Source organism: Ambystoma mexicanum, chromosome 2p (genome assembly GCF_040938575.1).
Source record: "Ambystoma mexicanum isolate Mex_15411 chromosome 2p, UKY_AmexF1_1, whole genome shotgun sequence".
NCBI lineage: Eukaryota > Metazoa > Chordata > Amphibia > Caudata > Ambystomatidae > Ambystoma > Ambystoma mexicanum.
In genome coordinates this window covers 1030392869-1030412294 of record NC_090923.1, presented here as the reverse complement: position 1 = coordinate 1030412294, position 19426 = coordinate 1030392869, and the positions used below count along the sequence as shown (strand labels likewise).

At 41.6% G+C, this 19426-nt stretch overlaps 1 protein-coding gene across 2 annotated transcripts in view; it reads right to left on the bottom strand.

The window, feature by feature from the left end:
• Positions 1 to 19426, bottom strand: part of GAL3ST3 (galactose-3-O-sulfotransferase 3) — a 249897-nt gene that overhangs the window by 121754 nt on the left and 108717 nt on the right. The window contains exon 2 of one of the 2 annotated variants that reach the window (XM_069644895.1): positions 16715 to 16786. The exons of the other annotated variant lie outside the window; for it this stretch is intronic. The gene's annotated coding sequence lies outside the window, so the exon portion shown is untranslated. The remainder of the gene's footprint in view (positions 1 to 16714; positions 16787 to 19426) is intronic. 2 annotated transcript variants of the gene reach the window in all.

Genomic DNA, 19426 nt, shown 5'->3' with positions numbered 1-19426 from the left:
TCTAAACATGTAGGATTCCAAGCCCCATTTAGGGCCAAATATATTAACTCAGAGAACTTCTTCAGAGGAAGACAAGCAGAAAGACTGAGGGGTAAGCGAAGGACACAATCGTACCAAAAGACTGACTCGGTCAAGCACAAGACTCAACTGAGCAAGACACTACAGAGGACCTAGTCATCAATCTATCGGACAGGGCCCAGTCTACTGATGAGAAGACATTGCTGAATAGGGGGCCATCTTTTGCACCAACCGTAGTGACTGATATGATTGAATTCCAAATAGATTTATATAAATTTGTGAGGAAACTCAAATTGAAAAAAAACCTTCACCATAAGGTAACTCATGTTGAATCAAAAGAATCTATTGAGCCAGCAAGCACACTTACAATATCAGACATTGAGAATACTCATGTATTACTTTCACTTACCACGGACACCTCTAGGACTAATGAAACAATATGTCAAGAACTGGGAGTAGATACCAGAAATATAGAGTTGCAAGAATTGAAGAACAGGTCTAAATTCACTTCCCAATCATCTGTGGAGAGCATCATCAAAACCGTATAAAAAAGCAGTGACATTAGACATTCACAATTACATGGATCGAGTAAAGTGGGGATACGAGAGTGAGAAACAAACGTTATTCTGAAAGACAATCCCTCAAAAATCTTGCAAATGACAATAAGATTGTTATTAAAGAGGCAGACAAGGGAGGGAACATTGTTCTTTTATACAGAAGTGACTCTATTCAAATGGCCAATTTGCATTTAGCAACTCTGGGACGCTATACCAAACTGAAGGGCAATCCCATAGCACAGACAGTCAAGGAGCTATTGGATCTAATACATGAATGGCATAGGAAGGGTCTTCTCACTGATGATGAAGAATCATATCTCTCTAAGACCAATCCAGTAATACCTACTATGTATTTTCTTCCAAAAGTCCATAAACAATTTGACCAACTACCAGAGGTATGCCCAATAATGAGGGGTCGTGTTGGGCAACTGAGGGCCTCTCAGAGTATATTGATAAAGCTATTAAAGGATGTGTTCCTTCACTCACATCCTACATGAGGGATTCCACGAAAAATGTGCTAATTTTACAGGAATTGCAATGGGAACCTCAATATCTATTAGCAACGCTAGACGTAAAAGCTTTACATACTTCCATTGAGCATAGTTTGGCGATACAAACACTAGACCTTGTATACCACAACTTCTCAGCATCAGATAGAAGACATGTTGAAGTGTTCAAAGCCCTTTTACAATCCACTTTAGATCATAATCAATTTCTTTTCAATGAGGATTATTACATAAAGAACAAAGGGGTAGCTATGGGAGCAAAGTACGTCCCATCACTGGCCAACCTATTCATGGACTACTTTTAAAACAACTATGTTTACAATAACAATGAACACCATGCAGAGATTAAACTTTGGAAAATGTAGATAGATGACGCCCTGCTAAATTGGATTGGCAGTAAGGACAATGTTGACAAATTTGTGGGTTATCTTAACCTTAACAACAATACTTTTGGTTTGGAATTTACAGGGAGTGTTGACACTAGTGCCATTGATTTCTTAGAACTCAAAATATATATTGGAAATGGAAAACTATAAACTAAAACGTTCAAAGAAACCACTGAAAAGAATACAACGCTGTTTGCAACTAGTTGTCATAAAATGATCACCATTGATAATATCCCAGTTGGAGAGTTTTACAGACCTAATAGGAACTGTAGTTCCAAGGAGATCTATGAACAAGAATGCAATTTACTCAGTATCAGGTTTCAGAAACTAAGGTACTCACGGACTTGTGTCATTAGTTCATGTGACAAGATCAAACCTATACAGAGGGAGGGTATGTTGCAACCTAAACGGAAGGGTTCCAATTCTGAAATCAGGGGAGTCAACTTTATTACTCCCATGACAGCAATCAAATGTATGGCAAGCTCAAGAAGCATTGCCACCTGTTATCCCTAGACCCTGATCTTCAAGAATACACTGAAGCTAAACCTAAGCTAATATTCACCCGGGCGCCCACACTCAAGAACAAACCTTTTCCCTCGTTCCTCAAACCGAACATTGATGTGATGACCATAAGCAACTGGCTGAAGCTCACACACGTCGGTTTCCACAAATGTGGATCATGCCGTGTTTGTAAACATGCTCACCCATTGATAACCACTTTTACATGTCATGGAGGAATGCAAACAGAAATTAAAGACTTTATTAATTGCACGTCCAAGTACATAGTGTACAGTATTATTTGTATCTGTGACAAAGCTTACATTGGGAGCACCATCTGGGAATTACGGATAGGGATTAGAGAACACCTGTCCAGCCAAGATCCCAAACTACTGCTAGCACTGCATTGGCAAGAAGAACATCAGATGGGAAACAAAGCGGACATTCGATTTATTGGCATCCAGAAAGCACATCGGAACAGGAGAGTGGGTGATCACCTCTTGAGGCAACTAGAATCTCGCATGATTTGCAGACTACGATGTACCACTCAAGGGCTGAACAAAGAACACAAAATTAATGTTTTCCTGTAACAATATCACAACGAAACTAAAAGGGTACTGAATGTATAGATTTCAAGGGCTACAGAGGAACTGTATGTGCAGGCCCAAAAAATCTTTACTCTTGGCCTAAGTAATATCATTATGACTTGTTCTGTTTTTTTTGGGCCAACGTAAGCTTTATGTCTAGGACTATTAGGCAATGTCTCTCATGTAGACAGCAACCCGTTTACGTGCAAATGTATTATATTATTCTGCTATTGCACACATAGTCTTGATCAGGGTATGGACCAGTCTGACCTAGCTGGTACCTGAAGCCAGGAATAATTTGCTAAACATAGATTTGCTGCAATACACATAGTTACAATCCATGGAGTTTGGCTGAAATACGCCAGAAAACGGTATCACCAAACAATTCTTCTTGACATAAACATTAGGGCAACATGGCCTCCATGAATGATAGCCAGCAAATATCAAGACTTTTTGGCATTTCCACAATCAGCGGCCGAATGTGAGCAACGGTGAGCCTGAGCACCAGGGGACTATGCATCACCAATAATAGAGAAAGAGCAATAATGATCATATTTATCATGAATTTTGCATATCCGCATTTATAGGTCGAGCTTGATCAAAGGTGAGCATGAGCACCAGGGGGCTCTGTTTCACCATTTGTTGAGATAGAGATATATTGCGAATATTTACACACCTACAATGAGCACAACGCATTTTTATTACGGATACAGACACTCATGTTCCAAACACAAGCACCTCAAATTCCCATCGACAACGTGACCCAAGGCACGCAAAGGGTTGGTTTTAACACTCACTAATTACAGTCCCTTTATTATTTCTATCCATACGGCGGTCTGAGGCCATGGAAGGTCAGCGGCATGCCGTATGGCCAGTGCGCAACACGTCACGTTAAAAATAGGAAATAAATGGTGTCCGCAATCTAACACACAGAGACGCCAGACGGAGGCAGGGTCCGCCCACAATAGGAACCCGACATGACTGTGATTATTCTACCTAACAAGTAAGTATAATTGAAAGGGCCTGCCACATTCCTATTTCTTGGTCCATGTTAATTGTTTGACTCAAGGGAACCCACATATCATTTGAGGGAATGCTGCCTAATTACAGCATAGGTGTAGTTGAGTCGCACAACCAAGTATTCGGATCATTGGATCCCGGACCATATTGCATTGTGTGAGTTTTCTTTAGATAAATAACACCATTTCTTATGTTCAGCTTATGCACCTTTTGCAGTCTGAACCATACGAAGAAAAAATAGTTGGCCACAATTGAGTGTAGAACCAATATCATATTGTCAATCAGCAATTAGATCCCCACGGGGTGAGTAACCATGTAGCAATTATCAGGTCACTATTTCATGTTATCTGGCTTTAGGATCCGGCTGGCACAGACTGGTGTCCTTAGTGTTCTGTTACACACACTACTGATGATGATGAATTATGCAGGTTATTAAGTACGAACCATCGTTAAGTTATGAAGTAATCATTTTTTAAGCTGGTAAAACTAACAATGCATTAGAAATATTTTCTATCCCTGTGTATTTGAGAATGCAATTTGATGGTGTGACAAGAGTACTTGCTCATCAAGCAATGGTCCAGTCAATTCAATACTGTCCCATCATATTAATGAATCACTAGAGATTTCAAAACCAAAGACGTCTGAGCAAAGGTGCTAATTACAGTTTATTGTGAAGAACATTGCTGTTGTATTATTACAACTAACGGATTAACAATATATCATGTTTGTCTTCCCCCCCCCTTTTCTTTCTCCCTTCCCCTCGCTCATCTTACTTTCCCAATATCTTCCATCAGTGGATTAATATGTCTAAAATGTCTTTGTGACAAAGGTTTTCCGTTCTTGTTATTTCCCAACGGGTTTTGGGATGGTAACAAAAATATAGTTTTTTTCGGGACCGAATGAACCGGTTTTGCCTTACTATTTTGGGAAACATAGATTCTTACTCTTAATATTGCCCTGATAAAGACCACAACGTTTGAAACATGTGTTGTCAAGGGCAAGAAGAGTGTACTGTGGCAAGGGCAAGATGATTCCACTGTATTTTGCAAGGAATAAATTGAATATTTGGCACCTATCCTACTATAATATTTTGTTGGGGAAATTAACGGTTGACAAGAGCATTGATTTAGGCACACTCACTGTATTCTTCAATGGGCTTGCATCATCCTTTAAGGTGGATAGCCCAGAGCTAGGGAGTGTGCCTTGTCCTTTGTTTCGGGTTCAGAGATGTTCTGGCACGCCCTATCAAGGAAGCTTGCTGCAGAGCCTAGCAGTGCACACTGTGTGCTGACTGGGAACCAGTTCTGAAGTGGCTGGAGGGTGCTCTGAGTTCTGTTCTCCCTCTGTTCCCTGGGAGAAGTTAAGGTGGGGGATTTTGCTTCCTTCTTTGGATGTCCTGGCCTTCCTTCACTGTCGGAAGCTGTAAGGCAGAGTACACCTTTAGCCAGAGTCCAAAGATGAGTTCTTCTTTTTTACTTCTTGTGAATTCTTCAGATGATCTACATAAAGAGGGGCTCCAGCCCTCTTTTAATGCCAAGTGGGTCACAGTGATTGGTGTAGGCTAAGCCTACCTTAGTGAACCAATCCTGGGGTCCCTACCAACAATTTTCTATATGCGTGAGGTCATAAACAGGACAGGTAAAAGGGTGAAACAGGAAAAAGGGATGTTGCAGAACTAATATGGCGTAGCCCTTCTCTCAACAGAAAGAGTTCTGGGCTCACTCCGTTGTGGTACTAAGTCCCACTCATCTTCTTGTCTGTTGTGACAAAAAAAATGGAATTCCTCACACTACCCAATAAAACAGTTCTTTGTCATTATTCTCTCAGCAGCATTTGAGACATGGGTGATTCAGGCAAAGTGGACAAAGGCACGGACACCAATGTCCTTGAAACAGCCCAAAAAACATGTTAGTTTTGAAAGTGTCTTTCCTATGACCAGTTCCATTACGGTTTGATAAACGCAAGCAATTTCAATGAAGGCAGAACAATCAGTAGCAGATTTAAAGGTTTCCTTTAACTACAAGGTTATTTTGAAGTGCCCCCCCCCCTCATTTGTATACATTGGTCAATCCTCTTGTATTAATGCAGTGTGGTTGTGAACTGAATGCATTAAAGAAGAGGGTCTTCTCGGGGACATCTCCCGGTGGCCACATGACAGGTTACTCAACGGGTTATAAAACCTCCCAATTGATACCCTTTGTTCTCCCAGCCAGTGAAGACAAATACTCAATGATACTTTTTAGGGTGATTTCAGTGGACAGTGAAGATAGTTTGCACACCTGCGTCTGGAAACATGACATCTTCTCAGTAGTGGGGATTTCCCAATTTTGGAAAATCCTTTGTTTGACTAAATATTTCCCATCCTGGAAGCTAAGAGATGCTTTGATGTCTGCCTGTATGTTGTCCCCACTTTGGCCTATAATTGGAGACAACCTTCCCCTGGGAATTGTCAACTACCAGAGTATCGGAGGCGACCCATGTCTGCTTCACTAGAAATGTGAATATCCCTTCCCCTCCTTCCAGTGTTAGTGTACCCCGTGTAATTGGCCGGGCGTAGCCAACTGCTCATGGCCATCTGACCCCAAGGAGATTCATTTTACAGCACCCCAGTTAGAGACCCTGGATGGATACTGCCTTTCCTTTGAGCCCCTTCTTGAGCCTGAAATGTCTGTGTACCTTCTATGTGCAGGACGTGGTGTAGCGTGGCACACGCATGATGGGCTGTCCTATTAAAGCCCTTTCAAGGAAGCTGAGTGAGTGAGCACACCCCTATTAACCTCTTCAAACACCTACCCTCTGGGGCACACATCCTTCCATAATAATAATGATAATAACTGGCTTGTATAGCGCTACGAACCCGTCGGTGTCTAAGCGCTGAAACGGCAGTTGATATAATTATCCAACTGCGTGGTCCTCAAATTATCAATCTCTGAGGGATGAAAGCTGAGTTGACACTGCCGGGAATTCAAACCTGAGTCAGCAGACTGTGCACAGATGTCAGAACGACAGCTGAACTTGCTGTGCTATCTGACCAGCTCATATTGTATAGAAAAGGGAGTCTATTTCAATCAACCTGAGAGAGATTCTATCACCCGGGGTGTTGCCAAAATTGTGGTCTTGGGAAGCAACGAGTAAATAATGGCCCCTGTATCGTCCCTGATAGCATCCTAGCATGCCTAGAACCGCCTAGTGTGCAATACCACCCTCCCTGTTACTGAGGGCCTCCAAATAACCCCATTTGACCTCGGCAGCTGGGATTTAAAGCTAGGATAACTGTTCCTGTGATAAGACTCTTACAGCCTTCTGGACAGGCCAGGCACTGTCCCCTTGTTTATATACGAAGTGTTGTGTCCATACACTAGAGTGTTGCAATACCAGATACGTAAATACCTGTGATTTCATTTCAATGTCTTGCTGTGTAGACCCTTAGTTTCTGGACTCTGAAGTCACCCTCTCTTGGTACTACACCAAGCTAGTCCATGAACCCAACTTGCACAAAGATTGGGAGGCTCCAGTTTGGCTACAGACTATTGCAGGATCTAGGACTGCCTTGAGAGTTCTGAAAAAGAAATCTTCAAATTCTATTTCTTAAACTACGTTTCATTATTTTTAGAGCACTGGCTACCTTTCTATTACAACGTATTGTGTAATCAGTAGTTTTGCTGTGGTATATATTTTTGAGTGCATCAAAGGCACTTTTTTATTATCTACAAAAACCATAAAACTCACATATGTTATGCTGTATTCTGTGCCTCCCTATTCCCACTCTAGAATAAAGGCAACTAGAATAAAGGCAAGGGCCCAATTCATGGAATTCTTGCACGGTTCAAAGTGACTTTGCACTGATGAAAAGGGACCTTTCACTGCCGACACAGCCCTGATTCATGGAACCGTGCAAAGTGTATATTCGCAGTGCAAAGTGAGTGCAATGTCACTTTGTACTGCAAAAATGACTTTGCATTGACTTGGCACTGCGAAAATACACTTTGCACAGTTCCATGGATCAGGGTTTGTGTCGGCAGTGCAAGGCCACTTTTCAGCAGTGCAGTCACTTTCAACCTTGCAATAAATTCCATGAATCGGGCCTTAAGTATTCCACCAAACGGCACAGAGGGTGTTCTTCTAACACCACTGTTCTGACTTGAGACCAATGTTTACCAATGTTGGGGCATCTGGGAGCTTATGGAGACAACTCTTGGACCAAATCTCCATGGGTCTTACAAACCAACCTCCCAATCGCCCGATGCCTTTCAGTGGGAGGTTCCTATACAAGTCTGTGCACCCATGCAGTCTAGACTGAGCAAAGTCTCATTACGAGGTAGGAGGTAGCCATGGTGCTAATAGTCCATGGTCCTTACCGCATTCCGGGTCCGGGTTCCCGAAATAGGGACTTACCGGGTCATTCCAACCTTGAAGGACCCGGTAAGTCCCCATTCTGGGAACCATTCCCCATTCCCATTCAAGCCCCCATAAGGCTCAATGGGAATGGGGATGGAGCTAATAACGGTACGGGAATTTGCGGTACGAGACCGGCCCCCTTCATTCCGACAGGGCTGATTACAAGCTTCCCATCGCAGGACCCGGATCGCACGCCTGGTAAAACCAGGCGTGCTTTTCGGGTCCCGCGAGGGGAAGATGGAGGTAACAACGGGCCAGTTGTAATCTGCCCTTTGTTACCTCCATCCCCATTCCCATTGAGCCCTATAGGGACTCAATGGGAATGGGGAATGGTTCCTGCAAGGAGGAATAACCGGGTCCTCCAATGTTGGAATAACCCGGTTATTCCTCATTGCAGGAACCCGGTGAATGAGCCCGGTTTGGTGGCAGCCATTGAGCAAATAATGGCTAATAGCTCCATGGCTACCGCCAAACTCGTAATGAGGGCCCATGACTTAATTGGAGATATTAACCTGCTACTGGTGTAATAAAAATGACTTAACTAGCTCTGACATCAGCCACTCGATGTGTAAGCACTACGCGTGTCCTTCACTGAAGTCTTGTTAAAAACAAGCATTGGCTAAGTCAACAGTTTTGGCTTGTGTATAAGTTAGGCATTTGCCAGGCACTGCTATTATATGCCCTGGTACTGGCACCACTTTGCAGCTGCTACCATCAATGGCCAGTTAATACCACTACGGAACCACCTGTGAAGTGCCTTTCCCAGGCCTACACAAAAGCCCAAATTGTCGGCATTGCCAAAGTGTGTTTGTTAGTTGCTGGGGGTCTAACATTTTCGCACTTACTCGCGCTTTCAATTTACCATCAATGGCCAGTTAATACCACTACGGAACCACCTGTGAAGTGCCTTTCCCAGGCCTACACAAAAGCCCAAATTGTCGGCATTGCCAAAGTGTGTTTGTTAGTTGCTGGGGGTCTAACATTTTCGCACTTACTCGTGCTTTCAATTTACCTGTCGTTCCATTCACTGTGAATTCAACCTCCATGACAAGCTATATCCTCCTATAGTGTGCTGCTTGGGATCAGTCACGGCTTTTTCCCTCCTTTGGTTACTTATTGTTGACGTCTGAGTGGGTACATTGCCGGCATTTAAAATCGGCTACACCTGATGATAGAGATGTCCGTGGATTTTCAAGGTGATGACAATGTCAAGTCCAGTATGTTATTAAGTCTGCACTTGATATTTGTATTTTTGACCAGTTCTTCCTTTGGTGGGGCTTCAACAAGGCAATATGTAAACGTAGAGGTGCTCCAGCTCCCCAAATATTGAGTCCATATTCTACATGGGGGATGGGTTGGGTGATAACGTGTTGCTGCTCCTCCTTTACCTGAGCTTATTGACAACAGTCATAGGGCCCGATTCATGGGACATTTGCCCGGTTCAAAGTGAATTTGCACTGCTGAAAAGTGACTTTGCACCGCCGACACAAACCCTGATTCATGGAACCGTGCAAAATGTATTTCTGCCGGGCAAAGTCATTTTGTACTGCAAAAATGACAATTTGCTGACTTTGCCCGGACTTTGCCCTGCAAACTGACTTTGAACCAGGCAAATATTCCATGAATCGGGCCCTTAGTCTTTCTTTTGTCAGATGGCTACGATTGAAGTCCTCTCCGTGAACGTCAAGGACCTTAACAATTACAGAAAGAGAAAGAAAGCATTTCAATGCTTGACCTCCGAAAGGCCCAGATGCAGCGTTCATACAAGAACCCCACCTCACAGCGAAAGATGCAGTGACACTTGAAGTGCTCTATGGTCGTACAGGGAATGGAAAAAGATAGAAATGTAGTGTTGCTATTCTATTCAAAATACATCTAAGGATGAAAGTTATGAAAACTTAGCAAGATGGGGAGGGCTGGAGGTCCCTGGCCGACGTCACAATCTGCTGGTGCGTTCTGTTTATGTTCATAGCGGTTCTAATGCAAGCTTCTTTTTATTTATTTATTTGTTTATATAGCGCCAAAAGCCTGCGGGCGTCGGGCGCTAGGAAACATCAACACAATAAGACGAATTTAGGGACGGGACAGGTCAGGTTAAGCTGTCAGAAAAATGAGGAACAAGTCACTTGAATAAGACTGTTTTCAATTGTCGGTGAAATCCAGCACTGTTTGCTTCGAGTCTCAAAGCCAGCAGCAGCGAATTCCAAAACCGAGCCAAAGTGACTGGAAAGTATTTTCCAAAGCCATCTAGTCGTTTAAAGCAAATTTGTGTCACTAATGCCAGGTTCGAAGACAGAAAAGCTCTTGAAGGGATATGGATAGGGGGGTGTCACCATGCCTTTGAGATATTGAGGGGCAGGTCCATATAGGTATCTATTAACCAGCATGGATGCTTTGAACTGTTGTATACACGCAGAAACCGGCGACCAGCGCAGGGATTGTCGGCTGTTAGAGATGTGTTCTTTTCTGGATTTCCCTTCGACATTGCGCACGGCATAATTCGGGACAATTTGCAAATTTAACGAGCCCTACTTATGAGCACCGAGTAGCAGAGCATTACCATAATCTAGACAAGACAGAATAGTGCTGCATGCTAGGGAGGCACAGGTAGTCTTGAAAGAAATGGTTGAATAGTCTTAAGCAGATGAAGATGGTACGAGCATGCTTTGGAGACATGGGTAACGTAAGCGCCAGCTCCAAGCGAGGTGTCCAGATAGGATCCAATGTTCTAGACTTTCTCTGAGATGGAATAGTACAGTCATGAATGGCAAATGACTGGTAACTAGGATGCAGTCCAGATATCAGGTGCTCCTTCTTATTGCCATTTAGGCACATCTAGTTGTGGTTCATCCAGGATTCAATCTGGGTATATATGTGTCTCAAACGCATCGAGTCCTGATCGTAGTTCCCAGAGAGATCCAGAACTAGCTGGGTGTCATCAGCATAGTTCGTAAAAAAGATCTCATTATTTTCCAAGACGTTGCATAGGGTCCTGATGTATAAGTTGAAAAGGAGCTGAGACATATAGGCCCCCTGAGGGACACCATAGTTAATGGGTAACGGGAGAGAAACAGCCTCACCACACTCTAGAGACCTTCTGAGACAAAGGGAATAGATCCAGTCAATATAGTCCTCGCAGCATAGACTGACATTTCCCAAGATGGCAAGGAGACGTTTGTGGTTCAGAAGGTCAAATGCTGCCGATAAGTCTAATGATACCAAAAGGCCTGGATTTCCTTTATCCGTAATATTAAGCATTTCTCACTTAAACAGATTTTCAAGTGAGACTTGGTCACTTCCTGTCACCTTGGAAGGATATTGACGATCTGGTATCCGATCCAGCAGTAACTACATCAAAGAAATAAGGGGATTTTCGCTGACTTTCTTTAAGGTCACAGGTTAATTGAATCATGGTGATTGCAAACCCCAACAGACAGTAACCATACTCGCATCTCCTGTGTACGTGATGTTGGTTACTTTCTCATCTCAGCTACGGTGATCAGTTGTAGGATTCTTTCTGGCACCCTTGAAGGCCATGCACCAATAATGATACAGGCTGTCCTTTATATACATAGAACAACTGCGGAGTGGTATAGTGACTGAATGCAAGCCTCCATATACATGCATCTGATGAGGTGTGGCTTAATCATCATTGCTGCTTTATTTCAATAAGAAATGTACCATAAAAGCCAGCATATGCATAAAAACAGTACATCAAAACTAACATCAAACCAAATGTTAAAAATGATGAGAGTAACAAGCATTTTCTCAATGCTGAGTAAAAAAAGGGTTATTCAGCAACAGCAGAAAATACCCCAAAGTGCTCATGTGCATACAATACATAATGGCTTCATATATAACATGCAGGAATCATGAATGTCCATTCCTGTATTACAACCCACTCATTAAATGCTCAATCTTTTGAATATACATAATCGTATTAGACCCAATAGCATGTATACAAAGTTGGTTTGGAGCCATTGTGTCACATCCATGCACAGGAGAAAAGATCAGACCCAGAACGTTTGCAACATGCAACAGTGAGAACACAGTATACTGCATAAGATGCCCGTGTGGCATCTACTAGGTAGGAGAAACGGGAAAGAAAATAAGAATTTGTATGAATGAAGACAAGTAATGTGTTAGAAACACAAATATGAACTCAGCAGTAGCTAGACATTTTATTGAGAAGAACCACAGTGTCACCCAATTGAAATTCCAGGTGCTGGAGACAATATCAAGACAAGATCACCCACATGACATGAAGAAGAGGAGGCAACAACGAGAAGCGTACTGGATTGTTCGCTTGGACACACTAGTGCCAAACGGAATGAATGAGGAGTGGGACCTCAACTGTTTTTTGTAAACTGTTTTTTGTAGACCAGCATAATGTACCGAATAAGTTGAGTCAGCATAACATTGCCCAATGACAGAGACCTCTAGAACACTGTGACAGCTAAGGATAAATGGAAAGAGCCATAGAAACAACCTGCAATTTAATTTTATCGGGTTTACAACATGAATAGAACAATAATTGGAAGACAATTGCATACGTTTACTTAACACAGTGTGATATGAAAATATATAAAATATATATTTGAGCACACTTGATATGTCACAGACGTACACAGTAGCAATAAGACCCATTTATTCATTATAAATGATGACCTTGTCTCAACCACATTTTGACCGTTTTGATGTAGCGATGAGATACGCTTTATACATGAGACAAGGGTTTTCCATATGCTATAGATAGCAACAGTGGCTACAAAATCCAGTTTGGTCTCTACATGCATACTAGGTTCACTAATGTGGCATATCCCTTTAACTTACACAATAAGAGTGGATCTCTAGGATTACCTAACAATATAGGCTAGCCAGAGTACGCAGTACGCATATGGGAGATTATTTTCCATTCACATCTGTAGACCACCCATGTTAACTAGGAATATTTACAAGGGCGTTACTCAGGAACGGCACACAGTGGTACACAGGAGTATACCAGATTACTTGATCACTATTATGCATGCTAAGGATACCGATGATACGTCAGAGTGTAGTTCGCTACCTCATGTCCCAGCATCGGTGAATAGCGATCTTGAACAATACAAATATTTTACTTACTTGCATGGTAACTGAGGTAGATAAATTACAAGTTTCCTTATTTTATTAAGAGTTGGAGTGTATATATATATATATATAGTCCATACAGAAATAGAGTTAATGTTTAGCAGCAATGTGTCTATATATGTAAGACATACCCTACTCCAAGGTGGCCGCCAATGTCCCAACAGGACGGCCATCTTATCAGGCTTACAGTTACACATTCAACATGACAACGCAATGTTACTTACTCACGGAGCACGACAGTCCTGGTTGACTGATGCAAGCACACCTGTAGCTAACAGAAGGTAAGCACAGCTAATGTACATAGGCAGAGATGACGAGTTATCTCTTTTCTACGACATGAATGACAGTATATGGTTTTCTCTAATAGATCGCTCAGCCGGAGCACTCATTGCAAACCACATTAGCACGACGAAGATGTCAGATTCTATATCTAATACCACACAAACACTCGCACAGGGAAACAGTGATAAGATGTATTACTCGCAATATGCATATCACGTTTAAATAACACAGTGATACCGAATAACAGCGATTGCTGTATACACGCACGTTTAGAGGGCTTACATCACAAGTTTAGAAGAACGCAATACAGTAAAATATGAATTATTTATAAAAATGAAGAATGATGCACTCGTGTAAATGGGATCGTTTTGAAAGCACAAATACAACCGTTTTCTTAATGCTGCTCACCACCTGTTCCAACTGATCTTACATAAAGATATTGAGATTGCCCGGATAATTTTTTCTTCTGATCTTATTTTATGTGTTACATGTGCATGTACGTCTTGTGGGTACCCTGCATAAATTATTATGATTTGTGTCATACATTGATAGGAATATGATATACTTACACTTCATTTATATGTAACAAAATCTGTATTATGGTGATCAATGCTTGTGGCAGGTCCTCAGGATGTCATTTGTGTGGGTTATGATGGTGACCAATATATGTATATATATAATCATACGGACAATAATTATCAGGCACAAATAAGGCCCTGAGAAAGGATATAGTATACGAAATGCGTAGGCCAGTTTTGCTTTCAAAATAAATCGCATTCAGTGATGAATAAATAACCTTTGCAAACCAAAGACTTGAAGAACACATTTTTGAAAAAATCAGCACAACTACGTTGAAAATATTGAAGTTTTATGACAACTCCTGGTGGGTAATAGGGTGTGCGGCCCACAACGAAGGCTAAATAGCCTTTGTCTCTTTCAGATATAATCTGTCCCTCACACAGTGGCACTAATTAGTGGGCTGCACCCCTCGCCTAGTTAGGAAACTTAATACCTTTGGGTTTATGAAAGATTACCACAAATTGGATACAAGAAGCGGTGCCCACCCACCTCCTTATTTCAAGACACAATATTGCCCACTTTCATCCACCTGCGCCTTAGCTCCTAAACAAACGCTGATGGCATCAGCAACAGTACCTGGTACTGCAGAAAGAGTGGCTTAATAGACCGTTTCCTAATGTCCAAATACATGTGACAGAAGAAGAGTAAGTGAGCTTGGTCTTCCCTAACACCAGGGCAAAATTGACAATGTGGACTTGTATTGGTATTCAAAGCTGAGTTTCCTTTGATTCCAAACCCTGCGACTATATTATACAACATCCCATCCACGGCCAGGTATTTCACAGTTTTCTCGATTCCCCTTCATGAAGACTCACAGAATTTGACATCCTTTTCGTATAGAAATATGTGCCTGAAACATACCAGGCTGTTTCGAGGGTACTGTGAGCCCTGCTTGACCTTTAATAGAGTCCTCCAGATGGACGTGGGTAATGTCCAACTCGAAAGTGCAATAATTCAGTATGTGGATGAAATTGTGGTGTGTAATGAGACAGAAGAAAGGTGCAGAGAAGACGCAGTTAAACTCATGACCATACTCTCAGGGAAAGGATTTAAAGTAGACAAAGAGACACTACAATATTGTCAAAAAGAAGGCTTGTATATAGGACAGTTGATCTCTCACAAAGGGAGAAAAGTGAGACCTGAAAGAGAAGAAGCTTATGCAATTATTGCAGGACCTGGGTTTTTGATTATAGCACATACATTTGACCACTTTTAAAAAGACTTAAGGAAGCACAGGTAGATAAAAGCACAAAAATCTGGACAGACGCGATGACTGAAGGGTTTGAAGAATTGAAAAGAGCAATCAGTACAGCCCCTGTGTTGGGGATTGCATTGTCTGCCCCTTTCTTTGCTTGCTTTGAGAAAACAGCCTGGTTCGCATCACCATCTAACTCCTCATGAGTTGGTGACTGGACTCTTTATGAGAACCACATTGACTTCTCCAACTAGGGCAAGAACTGATGCCCACAGTGTAGGGAGGGCATTAGGTGATGAGATGCATGATTATTTAACAACAATGTTTGCAAGCGTTTCTTTCATGTCTCATCAGATCAAAAACAGAAGAGAGGGGTCAAAATGAATTGGCAAAGACAATCGATCGCCTGAAACAGAACATTTTCTGAAACCTCTGAGGTTGTATCCAGGAGACCAGGTGTTAGTGTGCAAATTGATATGCGCCTGCAGTGAAATTGAGGGGGTGAAAGGCGTGGCTACATCTACATGTCAACAAACCGTATAAAGGCGAAACATCGGCCCCTCCCGAAGGCATCCCAAGAGAATCAAGAGAAGTAGTGCCGTTCGTGCTGACCCATCCAAACGAAGCAAGTGAAGTAGTTCCGTGCACGCAGACTCGCCAAATGGCTAGGAATAAGAACAAGAAGAATGAAGTGCACACAAGCACTAAAGATTAGGATTTAATATTTTGTAAATCAACAGAAGACCGTTGGTTCTCAAGTTGACAAGGAGAAATTAGACTTGTAGTAACTTTGGAAGACTCCTTTTAGGCAGGTTTCAAGGAACAATGTGAGAAGAGTCCGTACTTTGAAGAAGAAAGAAGAGTATCCACCATTGTTTATGATACCCATCGTTACATTAGTATATAAATTCTTATCTGTTCTTTATTCCTACATATCGCAGACTTATCCAGCCTTAATTCAAAGAGGAATAAACATCATTACATTTTTGGAGGACCCTAAGAACAAACTGTATTGTCTGGAGAGTGATAATTGCAGTAATACTCCAGTTTTTGAAAAAGAAGTGATTAAAATGGAAATAAGAAATGTACATATTAAAGTAAATACAAGATGGAGAGACTTGAACATTTTAGAGATTCATTGCCATCCAGAAAGACAATAGGTGCTGATGTGATATTGATGGTGATATCAGCTTTTATTATGATTTGTGTTTTTCTCCTTATGTTGGCATTACAAAATGTTGCAAAAAATTGCACTAACATGGATGGTATTAATGAAACATCTACTACTGTCCCCACTAAAAGTATAAACAGAATGTTTTTTTATATAACTAGGAGTCTATTTCGATTTAAAAGGGATGTTGAGGAAAACCAGAAAGATATAAATACACATCTTGATAATTCGGCTCATTTAAAAAGTAGCCTATGGTACCAGCACATGCAAAAGGTGGGCAGAAGAACATCATGTTATGTGTGATCCCTTATACCTTGTGCTTTGGGAACATCTAAAATATTCATAGCTACAAAATGATCTGTGAAAAAAGCACATTGCCTAACGCACCTTTCACTTTGCCTGAGAAGAAGACAATTCCATGGCAGGACAGCATCCGTAGTGTGGGTGAATAAAGCAACACTGTCAAGAGAAGACAATTATTTACAAGATATGAAGCCAAGAGGAAAACAAGAAACAAAACACTGAATAATAAAATATGAACATCCTGAAACAAATGAAGCAGGAATTAAGACAGAAAATAATAAGGTGCTCAAATGTGAAGACATCTGGGGAAGAAAGATGAGAATGCTGGGAATTTGGCCAGCTACAAATTAAAGGAGCGGTGCTTATTCCTGAAAGATAGGTTGAAGGATTGGTTGTGTGCAAAACACTAGCATTAACCGGACAATGGGAAGCAGTCATGATGAACGTGGAAAAAGAATGCAATAACAAGTGGCCTAAAACTGCAAGATTGTTGACATGGGTGTTGATGATGAGGAGGGACCCCTGCAAATACTACCTCTGAAAAATACATCTTTATGTTTCAGAAACAATGGCACAATGAAAGTAGGAGAAAATCTCAAGCGTCATTTTTGACATTCCAGGCATGAAGGAAGTAACAACAGTGCTAATGGATCACTATTGGGCCTGCAGATCTAGAGCATATATGAAGTTACCACCAAAGTGGGGAGTAGTGTGTTCTTTAGTACTAATAAGTATACCAGCCTTAATAGTACCAAAAAGCAATTTGCAGACAATGCATTTTCCAAAAATAGATGCACAACTGAGGATGAGAAGATCATTTTATAAACACTGATAAAAGAGAATAATTTTTCAGCGAAATCAGAAGATGCATATTATAACATTCCAGATGAACATAAATTGTTTAGCAAGACAGCAGTGATATTTACATCCATATTCCTGCCAGGAATCCAGGCTGCTACAAATGCAAAATGGTTACAAATAACCAGGTGGGAGCTGCTGCAAATGATAAACACGACGATAAAAGGATTTAATGCAAATCGGGAAGAAATGAGGGGGATCAGGCTCATGGCCCTCCAGAGCAGGTAGGTCCGAACTTGATTCCAGCAATGGAAGGAGGTGTGTGTGCCAAGATCGGGCCTTCTTGCTGTACATTTTATACCTGCCCATGATGAAGAGAATGGAACCCTGACAGAAGCAATAACCATGTTGTCAACTTTGCACACAAAGCGGTGGCGGAGGTAGACGAAATTTAAGATGATGATTGGTTTACATCTCTGTTCTCATGGATTCCGACCTGGCTAGCAAATGCTTTCAAAATGATTGGAGCAATACTAGTGTTTGTGTTGCTAGGATTCTGTCTTATAAGGACCTTCTTGGGACAATGCAAGTAGAAAGCCAAGAAAGCTATTGGGATGAAGATAATGATTGACATCGATGCTGGAACAGGTGAATGCCCATGAGAATATATAGAAAAGTACTCTTGCACCACTGGGAAGCAAGATATATTATCCAAAGGATCAGAAAAGATATGTAGGATATTGGATATTCTGTTCACCATCTGGATAGTGCTGTTGCATGACCTGGAGTTTGGATGAGCATATAAAGAATGCAGGCCACTTGAGCGGAGTGTTTGGATCTCAAAAAAGAAACAGGCTGAAGAGAAGATGCTGACAAATGATGAAGAGGAGATAAGGATCATGGAAGAAGAGGATTTGGTCATAAATTCAACAGGGGGGGATGTAGAGGAGCAGGTAGACGTTATCCTGCCAGCCCCCACCCCCTCACCGCTGTAATATTGGAACAGTCAGAGAAAAGGTATGAATGGAATCCTCTGCATCGTTCCTATACTGCATCGAGTGTATGAGCGAGGTTATGCCCTCAGACAGCCTAACAGATTACACCCTTGCAGTGACATTGTGGAAGTATGTTGTATGGAAGGATGTTGCATGCCAGGGTGTCAGAATGCATTGATGCAAATTGTGGACGGACGTTAAAATGAAATTGGATAAGGACAAAGTGATGTCACAAAGAAGATATATGAACCTATGTTGAAATGATATGAAAATATTGAGTAACGATGTAATTGAAGCACTAAGGGTAACATGAACCTAAATCTAAAGTAATCATGGATCTAAAAGAAGATGAATTAACTTACTGACCAATAACTGAAAATACTCAGTAACGGACGGTAGAAAGACAACGTATAGAAGCTTGCTATAGAGGAATATATAGCATGGCAAAGACGGCACATATTAGGAAAATGGATGACGGCTCAAATTGAATTTAACCAAGCTACCTCAGAAACAGGCCGAGGCTGTAACAATCAGGAGACGTGAAAAAACAGCCCTGTGAGCAGACCTGACCATGACTCACGGTTAGCCCAGAGCGAAGATGCTATTTTGAGGGATAAGCGCAAAGCAAAGAGGGCAGAGGGAGTACATGGATAAGCTCTGAATGTGGGATATTCTTTATAAATGAAGGAAGATGACAACATCTGTGAGAGCCAAACTGTTGGTCAATTAAAAGTGTACAGTGTTCATCTGAGATAGAATAAGCAAGTCTCTGGAGGCCAAAAGACGCAACAGCACCCTGCATAATTAAATTAAATAGCAGTAAATGTAAGGCTGAAATTGACACATTCGTGGTCTTTTCATAAGTGACTCAGAAGTCGAAAACAAAGACTATTCGTTAAAGCTTTAAGCTAAGATAGTGGTGTGCTCACACTCCCTTCAATGTTCCAGGACAGTGATCAGCAACAAGGTCAACTACAAATGGAATACTTTGACTTGTGTCCTG